Here is a 17,889-nt window from a genome sequence, read left to right as displayed (position 1 = left end):
TTCTCCCTTGGAACATCAGGAACACGCTTGCCGTGGCCGTCTGAATGTCTGTACCTGCTCAGCATCTCAGACCTCAACATGTCCTCAACTGGTACAGTTGAAAGGCCAATCTGGGTTCAAAGTCATGTGCCCTTACTTACTAGTGACCTTGGGGGAGCAACCAAAGCCCCTGGAGGCTCTGACTCATCATCTGAGGTTGAGGCCAGGACACTAGCCTCACCAGCTGTGGAATAGGGTTGCACAATGCCTAGCACAGTGCCGGCACAAACTAGACACCCAGAGAGCAGTTTCCCTCTTCCTCCTTTCTTCCCCTGCTGAATGGCTCTACCACGTCAATGGCCCTTCAGCCCCAAACCTGGGTCACTCTTGGCTCTTCCTTCTTTACTTTCTATGTCTATTTGTTCACCAAATTTTATCAGTTCTGATTCATAAATATCCCTTGAATTCATTCCCTACCTGCATTCCTTCTGCCACTGCCCTAACTCAGACCCTTTTGACTGACCATTCTGCTTCCAGAGAATTAACTTCTGGAAACACCTTTGGTGGAGCCTGTTGCCATCTTATACCATATAGTCCAGATTCCTTACCCAGATGTGCAGAGTATATCCCAAGCTGGCTCACTCACCTTTCCAGAGACCCTCCTGCCAGCACCATCCCTCTAATACTCCTCTAGGTGCTGTGCCTTTGCACAAGCTATTGGAAATGCCTGGAGTGGCTCCACATTCCAACCTCCTCCCTCCTCCCCTTTACCCCACCACTTTTGCAGATAATGTCAGGTGATGGTCCCCGCCTCTTCCCCTCTGTGAAGCTGGGCTGGGCACTCTCTGTGCTTCTGTAGCAACCATCACTGACTTCTATTAGGACGTCCTCACAGCATACTACGTGTGTCCTTGGCCGAGGGTCTGTCCTTTCCCCAGGAGAATGCATTGTATCTGGCTCATCTTGGGGCCCTCAGCACTGGCACAGAGCCATGTGTTAACTATAGCAGTGGGGTCTCTGTTAGCTGGTGGGTTCCAGTGGTTCAGGAGACCCCATTAATAAACCGAGTAACACCCTGGGGTAATTGTCAGCTTAAGAGAGTACTCTGCTCATTATTTTTTTTGCCTGGTACCTTCTATGTGGGAAGCACTGAGCTATACAAAGACTTGCCCACCTGCTTTTGGGGAGTTTGGGATGCAGGAGGCTGAAATGTCCCTGTTGCAGTTGCTTGTCGGTTCCATCACCCAGTCTCCGCTACCTTCTTTTTGCCTCCTCCCATTATAATCTTGCTTGTCTGCTTCTTGCCTGTTCTTCAACCCTCTTTCTCTAGTTTAAACAAAAGAGGGAAAGATTTTCTTTTTGCCCTTCCTTCCTTCAGAACCATAGAGATTTGTCAGGAGCTGAAACTGCTGTGCTGAGGTACAGGCTGGGTAGAAGTATACGAGGGACTTTTCAATAATGGCTCAAGAACAAGTGCAAAGTGCTTTATTTATTGGCTGGGAAACAGATGAGCTGAGCTTTGCAAAATGTCCACTCCAGTTGCCCAGTGGAAGGCAGGAGCTTGGGGGTCTCCCTGTGGGGAGGGGACGGTGCTGCTTTGAGTTCAACACACACCCTGGCCTCTCTCCCTGCAACCAGGGCACCCTTCTAGGAGGAGGCTGGCTGTGGCTTACAGCCAGGTGAGGCCAGGCTCGGGGTGTGCTGAAGCCCAGGGGGTGCCCTGTTCTCTTGTTCTTTGGAGGGCTGGTCAAGCCAGGACAGTCTGAGGTTGATTATATCCTACAAGGCGTCCTGATAAAGCAGTGTGTTCTTCAAAGGGTAGACTGTAGATCACCTATGTCAGAATCCCCTGAGTGTTAAAACCCCTGCCTCTGGACTCAGAACCTGGGGGAGGGGTGGTGATGCTGAGCAACCAGCACTGTGACATCCCCCGCTGGGTGGTCTTAGAGCCCATGTCGGCTGGAGAACTGGGCTCTGCACCGCTTGTGGGTCAGTGGCTACTGCCAGGTGAGTGGTGACGTCTGGCTTGATATTCAGACTGGAGTCTTAAGTGATAAAAGAGCAAAACCAAGAATCTGGCACATAACTTCAGCGAGTTCTGGAAATATGAACATAAAATAGAGTCCACTATTAAATTAGCAACAAAAATTAACTGCTCAGGAATCTATAACATTTATGAAATCTATTTTGGCCTCGACACTATCAGAGATTTTTTTTTCTATTTTTCAACTATGGTAAAATATACATGAGATTTACCATCCTAGCCATTTTTAAGTGTACAGTTCAGTAGTGTTAAATTGTGCAGCCAATCTCGAGTTCTTTTTTAGTTGCAAAACTCAAACTCTATACCCAATAAAGGACAATTCCCCATTTCCCCTCCTCCCAGCTCCTGGCAACCACCACTCTGCTTTCTGTTTCTTTGAATTTGACCACTCTAGGGACCTCGTATGAATGGAATTGTACAATATCTGACTTTTTGCGACTTATTTCATATAGAATCATTTAGATATAAGCTGTTCTCAAATGACATGAACTGTTTTTAGTGTCCCTATAATAGGATTCTGATTTTGATTTTTGCCTGGAGCAGTTGTCCTGGGCCCTTGGTTGGTCCCTAGCTTCTGGCAGCCTCAGCATCCTTTGCTGAGGGTCAGAACAGACCTGGTCTTGCTTTGCTAGCTTGGCTCAGCTGTGCTGGCCAGCCAGTGTCCTAAGAGGCAACAGCACAGCTTCTATAAGTGTTTAGGTATTTCCCCTGCATGGTCTCTTCAGTGAACCTTCTTTTTTTCACTAGAGAGAGAGAGAGAGAGACAAACATACATACATACGTACATACATTACCGTGACTTAGCTCTTGGCACAAAAGCCAGAAATCAGTGACTGTCTCTCCTTCCAGTAGGGGGACGGTTCCCTTGGCAACCAAGTAACTCATTTTTTTTCAACTAAATGACTTGCTCAGCTTTGAGGTAAAAGTTTTATTTCCTCTAGAATTATGGTTCTCAACCTTATATGCACATTGGATTCACCTGGGGATCTTTATAAAACCACCCCCATGGGCTTCCCTGGTGGCGCAGTGGTTGAGAGTCCGCCTGCCGATGCAGGGGACACGGGTTCGTGCCCCGGTCCGGGAAGATCCCACATGCCGCGGAGCGGCTGGGCCCGTGAGCCATGGCTGCTGAGCCTGCGCATCCGGAGCCTGTGCTCCGCAACGGGAGAGGCCACAGCAGTGAGAGGCCCGCGTACCGCAAAAAAAACCAAACCGAAACAAAACAAAAAAACCCACCCCCATTCCAGATCCTCATCTTCCCAGAGAATCTGATTCACTTGGCCTGGGGATGGGACCCCATATTCTTATTTTTAAAATCTCCTTGAGTGACTCTGTTGCGCGGTGGTTGAGGCTCATTGTCCTGAGGCAGAAGGTCTCTGCCTTGGTGGCACATCGGCGTCATCTGAAGAGCTTTAAGACCCACTCGTGCCTGAACTTTGCACCCAGAAGTTCTGACCCAGTTGGTCTAAGGTGTGATCTGAGTATGAGGGCTTTTCTGACTCTCCAAATAATTCCACTATGCAGCCGAGGTTGAGAACTGTTGTTCTAGGTCAGCAGCTCCTGTGTCAGAATCACTTGGAGAGCTCATTGGTTCCTGGGCCCCTCCCTGGAGTCTGATTTGACGAGCCTGGCGTGGAGCTTCCTCGCTGGTTCCTAAGCGGTGCTGAGGCTGCTCCTGGGACTACGTGTTGAGGAGCCCTGCTCTACATGATATTGTAAGAAGCTCAGCCCTGCTCTGCTGCATTTGTTTCCTGGTTAGGGGTTGGGAGCATCGATTCATGCTTGAGATTTCTGAAAGGTACCAAGCAGCTCTTTTTCTGAACATTTTCAACATTTAAATAAACATTAGAAATCTTTTTAAAGCAAAGTTACATAGATTTCTTCTCCCAGGGTTAGTAGGCTCAGAGTACCTGAATTAAGAATTCATCTGTGCCCAGGATCAGGCTGCATTCTGGGATCAGAGCTAAGGGGTTGGGTCTCTGGAGCTTGGAACCAACCTGTGACCAGCTGAGGGTCACCCTGTAACTGATGTTGGGGTAAGATCAGAGCACAACAATGCTCTCTTTAACACAAAGCTGGACCAGGCACTCTGCCTACCATGCCCATGGAAAACAAAAAAGGAAGGTGGTGATGAGGAAACATCTCACAGAAATGGGCTAATGTGACCCAGGGCTCACACCTGCATTATGTTCCGCCTTCCTTTCCCACCTTCCGCTGGAAAAGGCTCCAGTTGCAACCAGCGAGCTAGTGCCTGGAACCTGCCTCAATCTCTTCCGTCTCCAACTGGAGGCAAGTCCCCTGCCCCTTCCCTCTGAAGATGCCCCAGCAGTGTGGTCCCAGCGAGCACTTTATCCCCATGGCAGCTCACAATTCCTCATTCAGCCACAAAAATTTGTTAAGGGAGGAAATAGTTACTGTGTTATTGAAACAAGGTCAAAGCACACCTCACTTCCCAGGGCCACTTACCCAGCAAGTTCGCTCAGCCCCAGGCAGCTGTGGACTCAGGGAAAGGAAAATTAATTTTAAGCCCCCAAAGTAGCTGCTATAAAGCTCTGTATCAAAGAGCAAATATTTTGCTAACAGCAAATCCCTCATGGCATTCACTTTAATTTTAAATTCAAATCTAGTGAACTTGATTCTGGTTTCTAATAATAAAGCAAATTAAGAGAATGATAACAGGTGCTAGATTTAGCAAGAAGTGGCAGCTAATAGACTAATAATAATGGCGTTAAAAAGACCAAATCTATACATCTCAGAAAATACCAAGTGATCTGAGGCTAGTGGAGGGGCAAGTAGTTTCGTGGAGGGCCCAACATGTAGTAATAACCCCAAGGGCACCAAATGACCCCTCAGAGCAGCCCAGCCTGCGGTATCCACAACCACGTAGAGGGACGAACACGCTCAAACAACGTTCGGTAGACTGTGTTTAAGAAGGCAGAGAAGCGTTTTATCCACTTGGAATTATTTCCATCCCCAAACACTTAAAACACATTCATAGATGTCTTGGTGCTTAAAGAATTAGCCCTTAGTTATCTTGAAGTTCAGGTAGGTGAACTAGTTCGTTATCTGATAATATAGGCTTCATGAGATGGGCAAACTCACTCTTTTAGACTTAGTTTCCCTCTGACATTTGCTGCCCCCCCCCCCCCCCCCGCCCCCGAGGAGGAGGGAGAAGGGCACCCCTTCTACTTTCCCGTCTTAAAGGGGACGTGCAGCAGGGCTGGTTGTGGTGGCCGGGGTGTCTTCTTCCTGCACCTCTGCTTTCACCTGTTGTGTCTCTGTTGCTCGTGGGAGGGGGATGCGGATCTTAGCCGGGGCCAGGGCAGGCTCTGCAGTGACTTGGCCTGGATTTATTTGTGATTTTAAGAATATGACTATTTTTTTCATATTCTTATGAAAGTGAACACTTCTACTTTCTACACGTCTTCATCATCTAATTTCTCACCAGTCCTCGCTGTGTTCCTAGGAGGAGGGTAAGGCAGGTGGTGGCATCCCGACTGGACTGAGGCCCAGGAAGGTGACGGAGGCATGCCCCGGGTCACATGGAATGGTGGTGAGCTCCGGTTGGGTGCCCAAGCTCCCCAAGGGGCAGGGGGAGACAGCCGTGTCTTGCTCTCACCCCTGAAGCCCTCGTGTTTTCTTCCCTCTGGGTTGTCATGCTGACTGCAGTGTGGTTCAGGCCTGAGCTTTACCCCTGGCCTCATGCCTTGCCCAGCGTCGGTGAGGGGCTCCGTTCCCCTCCAGGCCCCAAGCATGGGGGCTGTACCTGGTGTGCGGAAGGTGGCAGCTGCCCTGGGCAGAGGGTCACCCAAGGCCGCGGCAAAGCAAGAGTGTGGAGGGCGTTGGCAGCAGACACAGCGACACAGCCCCCTGGTGCTGTGGCCGTTTGCGGGGCGCGGGGGGTGCTGCTGGGATCCCAAGTGACAGCTCCTGCCAGCCCTCCTGCACCTTCTCGGGCAGGACCCTGGCCCCACTGTGGCAGGCTTCTGAGCCAGTCCCTCTTCCCAAGGTTTGGGGGACAGCTGGTCCTCCCTGAGGCTTCCACGCTCTGCACACATGTTTTAGGGGTGAAGCAGGGTCTTGGTGGCCTGAAAATTCCCTTTCTGGACCCAACTGACCTCCCTTCAGAAAGCCATAACTCTTCTTCAAAGCCGTATTGTTTGAACTGTGAAATATATGTAAATGCATATGTGTTTTTTAAACTAACACTTTAACTCAATGAGCGTTCAACTGTTCAGTGCTACGGTTTGGATTCAGAAGCCCCTGCCACCTTGCTCCCCAAGTGAAGCCAGGACAGATGATGGCGGACCACAGGGGAGCTGCGGAAATCTCGGCCCTGCAGCCGCGTGCTCCCTGCCCTGCGCCTGCACGTGCTTTCAGCCAGGCTTAATGGAAGTTTCCAGGAGTGCATGTGAAGGCAGCCAGCACAGTACCTCCGAGGGGCTGGTGGCACGGACTCATCCCTAAGTGGCCACCGTGTGTGAAGAAAAAAGTGGCCACGCGGACGTGACATGCATGTGCTCTGCAGCCCCATCCCTCCCTTGCTTTCCTCTCTCAAGGGCCGCATCACATGGCACTGTGTTCTGTAGAGCCTTTCCCATTGGAGAAGAAAAGGGAGACTGAGATGTTGTTTGCTGCGATGTAGAGAAACTCGATCTGGGTGTGGAGCTGGAGCATTGCTTAAAAAAAAAAAAATCCCTCCCTTCCTCTGGTTGATTTGCTCCCTCTGTTTGCCCTGGAGAGAAACACTCTGCGCCATTCTAAAGCGTTGGGGAGATGGGGCTGCAGCCGTTATCATATTGTCATGCAAATTTTGTTGAGGAGCAGGGGTTTATACGAACTCCTGCAGCATAATTCTAGCTTGTATGTATGTGGCTGTCCTTGAGTGATCTTGAAGTGGTGTGACTTATGCCTAAGAACATAATCAGGGTAATTTGTATCTGTCACTGTTTGAAAAGCTCTCAATTTCCATCCAGTAAAACCAGTCAAATGGCTCATTTAGCAAAGACTCTCTGGCTGTGGCCATGTGTGTGTGTGTGTGTGTCTGTGTTTGGGGAGGAGGCTGGACTAGGCTGAAGCAGCACAGCCCAATGTGGGGAGGCTCCCAGCTCTTGTGAAGAAGGCATGGCCACTTGGGGCCCATCTTTGGGCAGCGTTGGCCTGTCTGTGTATGACAAGAGTGGCAATGTAAGCATAGGGGCTCACAGGAAGGGCTCAGAAACCAAGATCTAGACTAATTTGGGTGGAGTGCTGAATTGACAGTATACAGGGAGCAGGAGGGCATGGAGGACCGCAGGCTTCCACTAAGGAAGGAGGGTCCCTGAGGGCTGGAGGGCTAGGGCAGGTGGGATCTGAGATGTGCTCACACCTGGAAATAGATCCATTAGCTACATAGACTTGTCTCTCTCTAAGCAAACTAGCTCTGTCAAGGTCCGGAGTCACAGCAAAGGAACCTGAACACTAATAACCCTCTTATTTAAAAAAAAAAAAAAAAAAAGTTCTTTCAATGCCAATATCCATGAATGTGTTTAAAATAGGATTATATTAAATAAATAAAAAAAATATTCATGCACAAACTGCCTGGCTGGGTCTGGCCTGCCCTGTGGGATGCAGATAAAATGGCTTGGATTCCACGGATCTGCATTTTGGGAAGTCCAAAGCCTTTCCTATGATCTCTGCAAGCTCCCAGGGGCTAACATTTTCATGATCCCGCGGCCTTCAGACTTTTGAGCTTCTGAGCATGTTTCTGTTTTATAACCCTTAACCACCTAGATTAGATGCAGACCTTTCCTTGACATCAGTGATCATATAATGCATTCCAGAGTGATGTGGGAAGAGATGGGAAAGGGATGGAAAACATTCCAAACAAGCAATCTCAAATGTAATGTTGGGTGTCCTCTGGCTAACCCACTGGCCAACCTCCCAAGGGGGATACTTCATGTGGCCCCAGCCTCAGTCCATCTATCTGGCTCCTCCTCTCCTTCCCCTTCTTTGGCCTCCCGTTCTTACTCCCCAACTCCCTCTCAATGGAGAACACATTTCTGCTATTTCTCTTTGGAGCTGTTTAAACATCCTCTGTGTGCTTGGTTTCCTGCAGAGCCTAGATCTCAGCTCGCCTTTTACCTACCCCCTAACAAGAATTTCCATGCTAGCTGGAAGATATTTAAACTTTCCTTATTACCATTCTAAAATGTCAAACACTCAAGCAAGCAACTATGGAACCTAAGGATACTGTTTGAGGGTTATCCCTGAGACCTGGGCACTGTCTATTATAGGAAGAAAAAGAGCTGAGGGTCAGGGAAATAGGACTTCAATATGTATATTTGAATGAATGAATGAATGACCCAATGAACTGGGGAAAGAAGTTGAATGTAGTTCATTTATTTAATAAATAGATGCATACAATTTGTCACTTCATTCATTCATTCAACAAGCATTTCTTGAGCCCCTACTTTGGGCCAGGCAACTTGAGAATTTGGGAATACAAAGGTGAGCAAACACACATGCCATCTCTGCACTTACAGGACATAGAGTCTGGCCAGAGCAATAAAGGTAATCAAAAAATTCCATAGTTCAATGTTTAATTATAGACAGTGCTTCAAACGAGCGTGCGGTGCTGCGAGATGCTGGGCAAATGTCCCTGGCCTGAGGTTGAGCACAAAGAGCACTCTGCTGGAGAAGGGACAATTGAGCTGAGAGCTGGAGAGTGAGGAAGGGTTAACTAGGTGAAAGGTAAGGGTGGAGTTGTGCGGGAAGTAAGTCCAGGTAGAGGGCCCTGGATGGAGAGAGAGCTTGGGACCTTGGAGGAAGGATTTTGCAAGGGTAGGGAGGGGGTACATGGCAGGAGATAAGTCTGGAGGGCTGGATGGAGGCAAGACTCTGTGGGGAAGAGGTGGGTCATGTTAATGATTCTGATTTTGATTCAAAGAGAATCAAGTAGCCCTTGAAGGATTTTGAGGAAGAGGACATAGTCAGATTTACACTGAAAAAATTTCTGAGAGGTGTGGCCAAGGTAGCAAGTAGGAAGACCCTGAGCTCACTTCCTCCCATGGGCACACCAAAATTACAACTATTTACAGAGCAACTATCTATGAGTATGACCTAAAGACTGGCAGAAAAGATTTTCCACAACTAAAGATATAAAAAAGGAACAATGACATGGGTAGGAGGGGCAGAGATGAGGTATACATCCCTGGGTGGGTGACCCACAAATAGGGGGAAGATAATCACAATTGCTGAGGTTCTCCTCAAGGAGTGAGGGGTCCAAGTCCCACAATGGACTCCCAGCCCAATCCTGCACTGGGAAAACAAACCCCCAGAATGGCTGGCTTTGAGGGCCACCGGGGCTTGCACAGGGGAGAGCCAGAGGACTGCAGGAAAAAGAGACTCCACTCTTAAAGGGTGCACACAAAATCTCACACAATCTGAGTCCCAGCACAGAGGCAGTAATTTGAAAGGAACCTGGGGCAGACCTATTTGTTGATCTTAGAGAGCCTCTTGGAGAGGCAGGAGGCAATTGGACTCCCCCTGGGGATGGGAATGATAGCAGTCATTTTTGTGAGTTTGTCCTACTGCGAAAACACTGGCATTCGCAAGCGCCATTTTGGAGTGCTCTACCTAGCCTATAAGTGCTGGGAGCTTACCCACCCACCAGCAGGACAAGGCCCCATCCACTACGGGGATGGCAACAACCCCAAGATGCTCCTGGGTCATACAGCCAGCTGCCTCAGGACATGGCCCTCCCCATCAGTGGGCTGATAGCCACCATTCAAGGCAAGACCTGGCAGCCAACTGGGCCAGAGTCCAGCCCAGCCTACCAGCATGCTCACAGTAGTTGACCCCACCACAAAGAAGCGCCCACACAACCCACATGGGGGTGTCCCTAGAGCATATAGCTCTGATGACCAGAGGGGAGAATGCTGCTGGGCCTCATAGGACATCTCCTACATAAAGCTACTTCTCCAAGATTGAGAAACATAACTGGTCTATTTAATAAATAGAAATAATCACAGAGAATTAGGCACAATGAGGAGACAAAGGAGTATGTTCCCAATAAATTAACAAGATAAAACCACAGAAGAACTTAGAAAAGTGGAGATAAGCAATATATCTGATAAAGCATTTCAAGTAAAAACAAAAAATGTTCAATGAACTTGGGAGAAGAATGGATAAACACAGTGAAAATTTTAACAGACTTAGAAAATATAAAGAAGAACCAAACAGAACTGAAGAATACAATAACTGAAATAAAAATACACTAGAAGGAATCAACAGTACATTAGATGATACAGAGAAATGGATCTGTGAGCTGGAAGACCTAGTAGAGGAAATCACCCAAGCTGAACAGAAAAAAGAAAAGGAATTTTTTAAAAATGAGGGTAGTTTAAGAGACCTCTGAGACAACATCAAGCATGATAATATTTACATCATAGGGGGTCCAAGAAGGAGAGAAGAGCAAGTGATAGATATCTTACTTGAAGAAATAATAACTGAACACTTCCATAAGCTGTGAAAGAAAACAGACATTCAGTTCCAGGAAGCACAGAGAGTCCCAAACAAGATGAATCTAAAGAGGTCCACATCAAAATACATTATAATTAAAATGGCAAAAATTAAAGATAAAGAGAGACTCTTAAAAGCAGCAAGAGAAAAGCAACTAGCTATGTACAAGGGAACCCCCATAAGACTATCAGCTGACTTTTCAACAGAAACTTTGCAGACCCAAAGAAGTGGCATGACATATTCAAAGCTATGAAAGGAAAAAAACCTACAACCAAGAATACTCTACCTAGAAATGGAAATAAAATAAACAAATGGAACCTAATGAAATTTAAAAGCTTTTGCACAGTAAAGGAAACCATAAACAAGATGAAAAGACATCCCTCAGAATGGGAGAAAATATTTGCAAACAAAGCAACTGACAAAAGATTAATCTCCAAAATATACAGGCAGCTCACGCAGCTCAATATCAAAAAAACAAACAACTCAATGCAAAAATGGGCAGAAGATCTAAACAGACTTTTCTCCAAAAAAGATATACAGATTGCCAACAAACACATGAAAGGATGCTCAACATCACTAATCATTAGAGAAATGCAAATCAAAACTACAATGAGGTATCACCTTACACCGGTCAGATGGCCATCATCAAAAAATCTACAAACAATAAATGCTGGAGAGGGTGTGGAGAAAAGGGAACCCTCTTGCGCTGCTGGTGGGAATGTAAATTGATACAGCCACTATGGAGAACAGTATGGAGGTTCCTTAAAAAACTAAAAATAGAACTACCATATGACCCAGCAATCCCACTACTGGACGTATGCCCTGAGAAAACCATAATTCAAAAAGAGTCATGTACCACAATGTTCACTGCAGCTCTATTTACAATAGCCAGGACATGGAAGCAACCTAAGTGTCCATTGACAGATGAATGGATAAAGAAGATGTGGCACACATATACAATGAGATATTACTCAGCCATAAAAAGAGATGAAACTGAGTTATTTGTAGTGAGGTGGATGGATCTAGAGACTGTCATACAGAGTGAAGTAAGTCAGAAAGAGAAAAACAAATACTGTATGCTAACACATATATATGGAATCTAAAAAAAAAAAGAAAGAAAAAAAATGGTTCTGAAGAGCCTAGGGACAGGGCAGGGATAAAGATGCAGATGTAGAGAATGGACTTGAGGACACGGGGAAGGGGAAGGGGAAGGGGAAGCTGGGACGAAGTGAGAGAGTGGCATGGACATATGTACACTACCAAATGTAAAATGGATAGCTAGTGGGAAGGAGCCACATAGCACAGGGAGATCAGCTTGGTGCTTTGTGTCCGCCTAGAGGGGTAGGATAGGGAGGGTGGGAAGGAGACACAAGAGGGAGGAGATATGGGGATATATGTTTATGTATAGCTGATTCACTTTGTTATAAAGCAGAAACTAACACACCATTGTAGAGCAATTATACTCCAATAAAGATGTTAAAAAAAAACTAATAAAAAAATTTTAAAAAGAATACCTAGCAAGGCTTTTATTTAGTTTTGAAGGAGAGATGAAGAGTTCTATAAATGAGCAAAAGCTAAGAGTTCAGTACCACTAAACCAGTCTTACAAGAAATGTTAAAGAGACTTCTTTAAGCAGAAAAAAAAGACCACAACAAGAAATATGAAAATTATGAAAGGAAAAATCTCATTGGTAAAAGCAAACATACAGTAAATGTAGAAAATCAATCACTTATAAAGCTAGTAGGAAGATTAAAAGACAAAAGTAGTAGAATAATCTATATCCTCAATAAGTAGTTAAGGCATATATGAAACAAAAAGAATTAAATCATGACATCAAAATAATTAAACATGGAGGGGGGGAGTAAAAGTAGGGTTGTTAGAATGTGTTCAAACTTAAGAAGTCATTAACTGAAAATAATTACATGTATATATATATAATATATATTTATATCTATCTCTATTATCTAGCTAGCTAGCTAGCTAACTATGTTGTTATATATAAGCCACAAACTATGGTAACCACAAACGAAAAACCTAAAATAGATACACAAAAAAGAGAAAGGAATCCAAACATAACAATAAAGATAGTCATCAAATTACAAGGGAAGAGAACAAAACAGGAAGGAAAAAAAGAACTATAAAAACAACCCCCAAACACTTAACAAAATAGCAATAAGTACATATCTATTAATAATTATTTTAAATATAAATGGACTAAATTCTCCAATCAAAAGACATAGAGTAGCTGAACAGATACAAATCAATCTTACATATATATATATATATATATATATATATATATATATATATATATATATATATGCTGCTTACAAGAGACTCACTTCAGATCTAAAGACACACATAGATTGCAAGTGAGGGGATGAAAAAGGTATTCTATGAAAATGGAAATGACAAGAAAGCTGGGTAACAATACTTATATCAGACAAAATAGACTTTAAAACAAAGACTGTAGCAAGAGGCAAAGAAGGATATTACATAGTGATCAAGCGATCAATCAATTGTAAATATATATGCACCCAACATAGGAGCACCTAAATACATGAAGAAAATATTAATAGACATAAAGAGAGAAACTGACAATACTACAATAATATAGGGGACTTTAACACCCCACTTACATCAATGGACAGATCACCCAGACAGAAAACTGATACGGAAACACTGGCCTTAAATAACACCTTAGACCAGATGGATGTGTTAGATATATATAGACCATTCCATCCAAAAGCAATGTTCTTTTCAAGTGCACATGGAACATTCTCCAAGATAGGTTACATGCTAGGCCACAAAACAAATCTCAGTAAATGAAAGAATATTGAAATCATATCAGGCATCTTGTCAAACCACAACACTATGAGACTAGGAATCAATTACAAGGGGGAAAAGAAAGGCAAAACCCACAAAAACATGGAGGATAAAAATATGCTACAAAATAACCAATGGATCACTGAAGAAAGCAAGTAAGAAATCAGAAAATACCTGGAGACAGGTGAAAATGAAAATACAATGATCCAAAATTTATGAGATGCAGCAAAAGGGAAGTTCTAAGAGGGAAGTTTATAGGAATACAAGCCTACCTCAGGAAACAAGAAAAATCTCAAAGAACCTAACCTTACACCTAATGGAATTAGAAAAAGAACAAGCAAAACCCAAACTTAGTAGAAGGAAAGGAATCATAAAGATCAGAGCAGAAATTAATGAAATGGAGACCAAAAAAAAAAAAGAAAAAAGAAAAGATCAATGAAACTAAGGGCAGGTTCTTTGAAAAGATAAGCCAAATGAATGACCATTTAGCCAGACTCATCAAGAAAAAAGAGAGAGGGCCTAAATCGATAAAATTAGAAATGAAAAAGAAGTTACAACTGACACCACAGAAATACAAAGGATCATAAGAGGTAACTACAAACAATTATATGCCAATAAAATGAACAACCTAGAAGAAATGGACAAATTCCTAGAAATGTACAATCTCCCAAGACTGAAACAGGAAGAAATAGAAATTATGAACAGACCAATTACAACTAATGAAATTGAATCAGTAAAAAACAAAACAAAACAAAACTTCCAACAAACAAAAGTCCAGGACCAGATGGCTTCACAGGTGCATCCTACCAAACATTTAGAAGAGAGTTAACACCTATCCTTCTCAAACTATTCCAAAAAGTTGCAGAGGAAGAAACACTTCTGAACTCATTCTGCGAGGCCAGCATCACCTTGATCTCCAAACCAGACAAAGATATCACAAAAAATAGAAAATTACAGACCAATATCAGTGATGAACATAGGTGTAAAAATCCTCAACAAAATATTAGCAAAACAAATTCAACAGTACATGAAAAGGATCATACACCACGATCAAGTGGTATGCAAGGATGGTTCACTATCTGTAATTCAATCAATGTGATACACCATATTAACAAATTAAAGACTAAAAATCACATGATCATCTCAATAGTTGCAGAAAAAGTTTTGACAAAATTCAACATCCATTTATGATAAAAACCCTCAACAAAACGGATGTAGAGGGAACATACTTCAACATAATAAAGGCCATAGATGACAAACCTATGGCCAACATCATGCTCAATGGTCAAAAGCTGAAAGCATTTCTTCTAAGATCAGGAACCACTCTTGTCAGTTTTATTCAACTGACAATTTAGTATTGGAAGTCCTAGCCACAGCAGTCAGACAAGAAAAAGAAATAAAAGGAATCCAAATTAGAAAAGCAGTAAAATTGTCACTGTTTACAGATGACATGATACTATATATCGAAAGTCGTAAAGACATCCCCAAAAAACAATTAGAACTAGTATATGAGTTCAATAACATTGCAGGATACAAAGTTAATATACAGATCTTTTACATTTCTATACACTAAAAATAAACTATCAAAAAGAGAAGTTAAGAAGACAATCCCATCTACAATTGCATCAAAAAGAATAAAATACCTAGGAATAAATCTAACCAAAAAGGTAAAAGACATGTACTCAGAAAACTATAAGACATTGATGAAAGATATTGAAGACAAGACAAACAAATGGAAAGATACACTGTGCTCATGAATTGGGAGAATTAATATTGTTAAAATGACCATACTATTAAAGGCAATCTACATATTCAAGGCAATCTACAGATCAAAGCAATCCCTATCCAAACAACTGTAGCATTTTTCACTGAACTAGAACAAATAAGTCTAAAATTTGTATGGAACCACAAAAGATCGTGAATAGCCAAAATAATTTTGAGACTGAAAGACAAAGCTGTAGGTATTAGGCTTATATATACAAATTATAGTAATCAAAAAGTATAGGAGTGACACAAAACCAGACACATAGATAAATGGAGCAGAATAGAAATCCTAGAAATAAACCCACAGTTATATGATCAATTAATTTGACAGAGGAGGCAAGAATATGCAGTGGGGAAAAGACAGCCTCTTCAATAAATGGTGTTAGGAAATAGGACAGCTATATGCAAAAGAATCAAACTGGACTTCTTTCTCACACCACGAATAAAAATAAACTCAAAATGCATTAATGGCTTATATGTAGGTACCTGAAACCATAAAACTTCTAGAAGAAAACAGTCAGTATGCTCTTTGATATCAATCTTAGCAAAATTTTTTGGATCTGTCTCCTCAGGCAAGGGAAACAAAAGCACAACTTTAAACAATTGTGCTTGATGGGACTACATCAAACTAAAAAGCTTTTGCACAACGAAGGAAACTATCAACAAAATGAAAAGGCAGCCTCCTGAATAAAAGAAGATATCTGATAAGCGGTTAATACTCAAGGTATACAAAGAGCTCTTATAATTTAACAACAAAAAATGAACAACCCGATTAAAAAATGGCCTCAGGACCTGAAGAGATGTTTTCCCAAGGAAGAAATACAGACGGCCAAAAGACACATTAAAAGATGCTCAACATCACTAATCATCAGGTAAATGCAAATCAAAAACCGCAATGAGATACCACTCATATCTGTCAGGATAGCTATCATAAAGAAAAAACAACAAATAACAAGTGTTGGCGAGGATGTGGAGAAAAGAGAATCCTCGTGTGCTGTTGGTAAGAACGGAATTTGGTGCAGCCACTATTGGAAACAGTATGGGGTTTTCTCAAAAAAATGAAAACTAGAACTACCATATGATCCAGAAGTTCTGAGTATTTACCAGACGAAAACAAAAACACTAATTCAAAAATATATATGCACCCCAATATTTATTGCAGTGTTATTTACAATAGCTTAGATATGGAAGCAATCTAAATGTCCATTGATAGATGAGTGAATAAAGAAGTTTATAGATATAGATAAATAATGGAATACTACTCAGTCACAAAAAATAAAATCTTGCCATTTGTGACAACATGGATGGATCTAGAGGGTATTATGTCAAGTGAAACGTCAGTCAGAGAAAGATAAATGCTGCATGATCTCACTAACGTGGAATCTAAAAAATAAAACAAACAAACAAAACAAAATGAAAACAGACTCATAGATACGGAAGTGGTTGCCAGAAGGGAGGGAGTGGGGAGATGGGTAAAATAGGTGAAAGGGATTAGTAGGGACAAACCTCCAGTTATATAACAAATAAGTTATGGGGATGTAATATACAGCATAAGAAATATGGTCAATAATATTGTAATAGCTTTGTATGGGGACAGATTGTTATTAGACTTATCATGGTGATCACTTCAAAATGTCTACAAATGTCAAATCACTATATAGTATACCTGAAACAAACATAATATGTATGACTATATTTCAATTAAAAAATATTTTTAAACAAAGGAAAAAAGACAATTTTCCCTTCTGTGATGTGGAGTGTGGAATTGCTGGGGACCAGTTAGGAGGCTACTGATGGTGATGAGGACTAGGGTAGAGCAAAGGGGCAGAGCTGAGAGCTCTGGAGGAGATAAACAGAGTAAGCAGACTATGGATCAGGTTCAGAGATGTATTGGATGGGGGAGGGGGAGGGGAAGTGAGGTGTCAAGGATGACACTTTCTCAGCAGAGACACAGAAGGCTGAGACACCAGCTCTGCCCCGAGTATGGGATTGCCCGTTGGAGGAGAGAGATCAGCAAGTGTGACGAAGTCACCAAATGGGAAGTTTCAACCGAGATACCAACCAACAATGGAAGCCACCTCCCCAAGAGGTGCTGGACCATGTACACAATTTTTAGACAAATTAGCTCAAAACTAGTTAAACTGTTCTTGGCCCCTTCATGCAGACTGAAGATTATAAAAGAGGTGGCAGAGTTGATAGAATAGTTGGTTTTTGAGAAGGATTTCCAATGTAGAGACCAGTGACCCCCCCTCTCAAGATAAAGGGGTGGGGTGGGGGTCAACGATACCTCTTAACCCCAGGCTTAGTGAGAGGGGCTTCCATGGGACCACCTGGGGAGCATGTCATGGATTCCCTGCACCTGGAATGCAGGACACTGGAGCCCCACTCTTGCCTGGGGAAGATAAAGTGGCCCGGGGCGGCATGGTCCAGTGAGTGGGGAAAGTTCCAATAGAGTCCTGGAAGAGATGTGCAGCAGAGAGGTCAGCCAGAGGTCATTTGACAGGGGATTTCTGTGGAAGAGGGTAGCCTGCCAGGGGGAGGGACCCTTGGCAGTAGGGGGTTGTGGGGATGCACTGCTGGGGCAGAAGCTGAGGTGGGATTAGGAACTGTCCATCCAAAAGAGGGACAGGGAGCTGAGTTGGAAGGAGTCCTGGGAGCAAACACACAAAGTTTCCCAAGGAAGAGTTGGCCTTAAATATCCAAGGGACCCAACCCTGCAGTGGGGTGGATGTGGGGTGGGGTCAGACCTCCAGTCCCCAAGAGAGGGAGGAGGT

Source organism: Tursiops truncatus, chromosome 13 (assembly GCF_011762595.2).
Source record: "Tursiops truncatus isolate mTurTru1 chromosome 13, mTurTru1.mat.Y, whole genome shotgun sequence".
Classification (NCBI taxonomy): Eukaryota; Metazoa; Chordata; class Mammalia; order Artiodactyla; family Delphinidae; genus Tursiops; species Tursiops truncatus.
The sequence above is the reverse complement of the archived record's forward strand: the minus strand, read 5'-3'. Positions refer to the sequence as shown.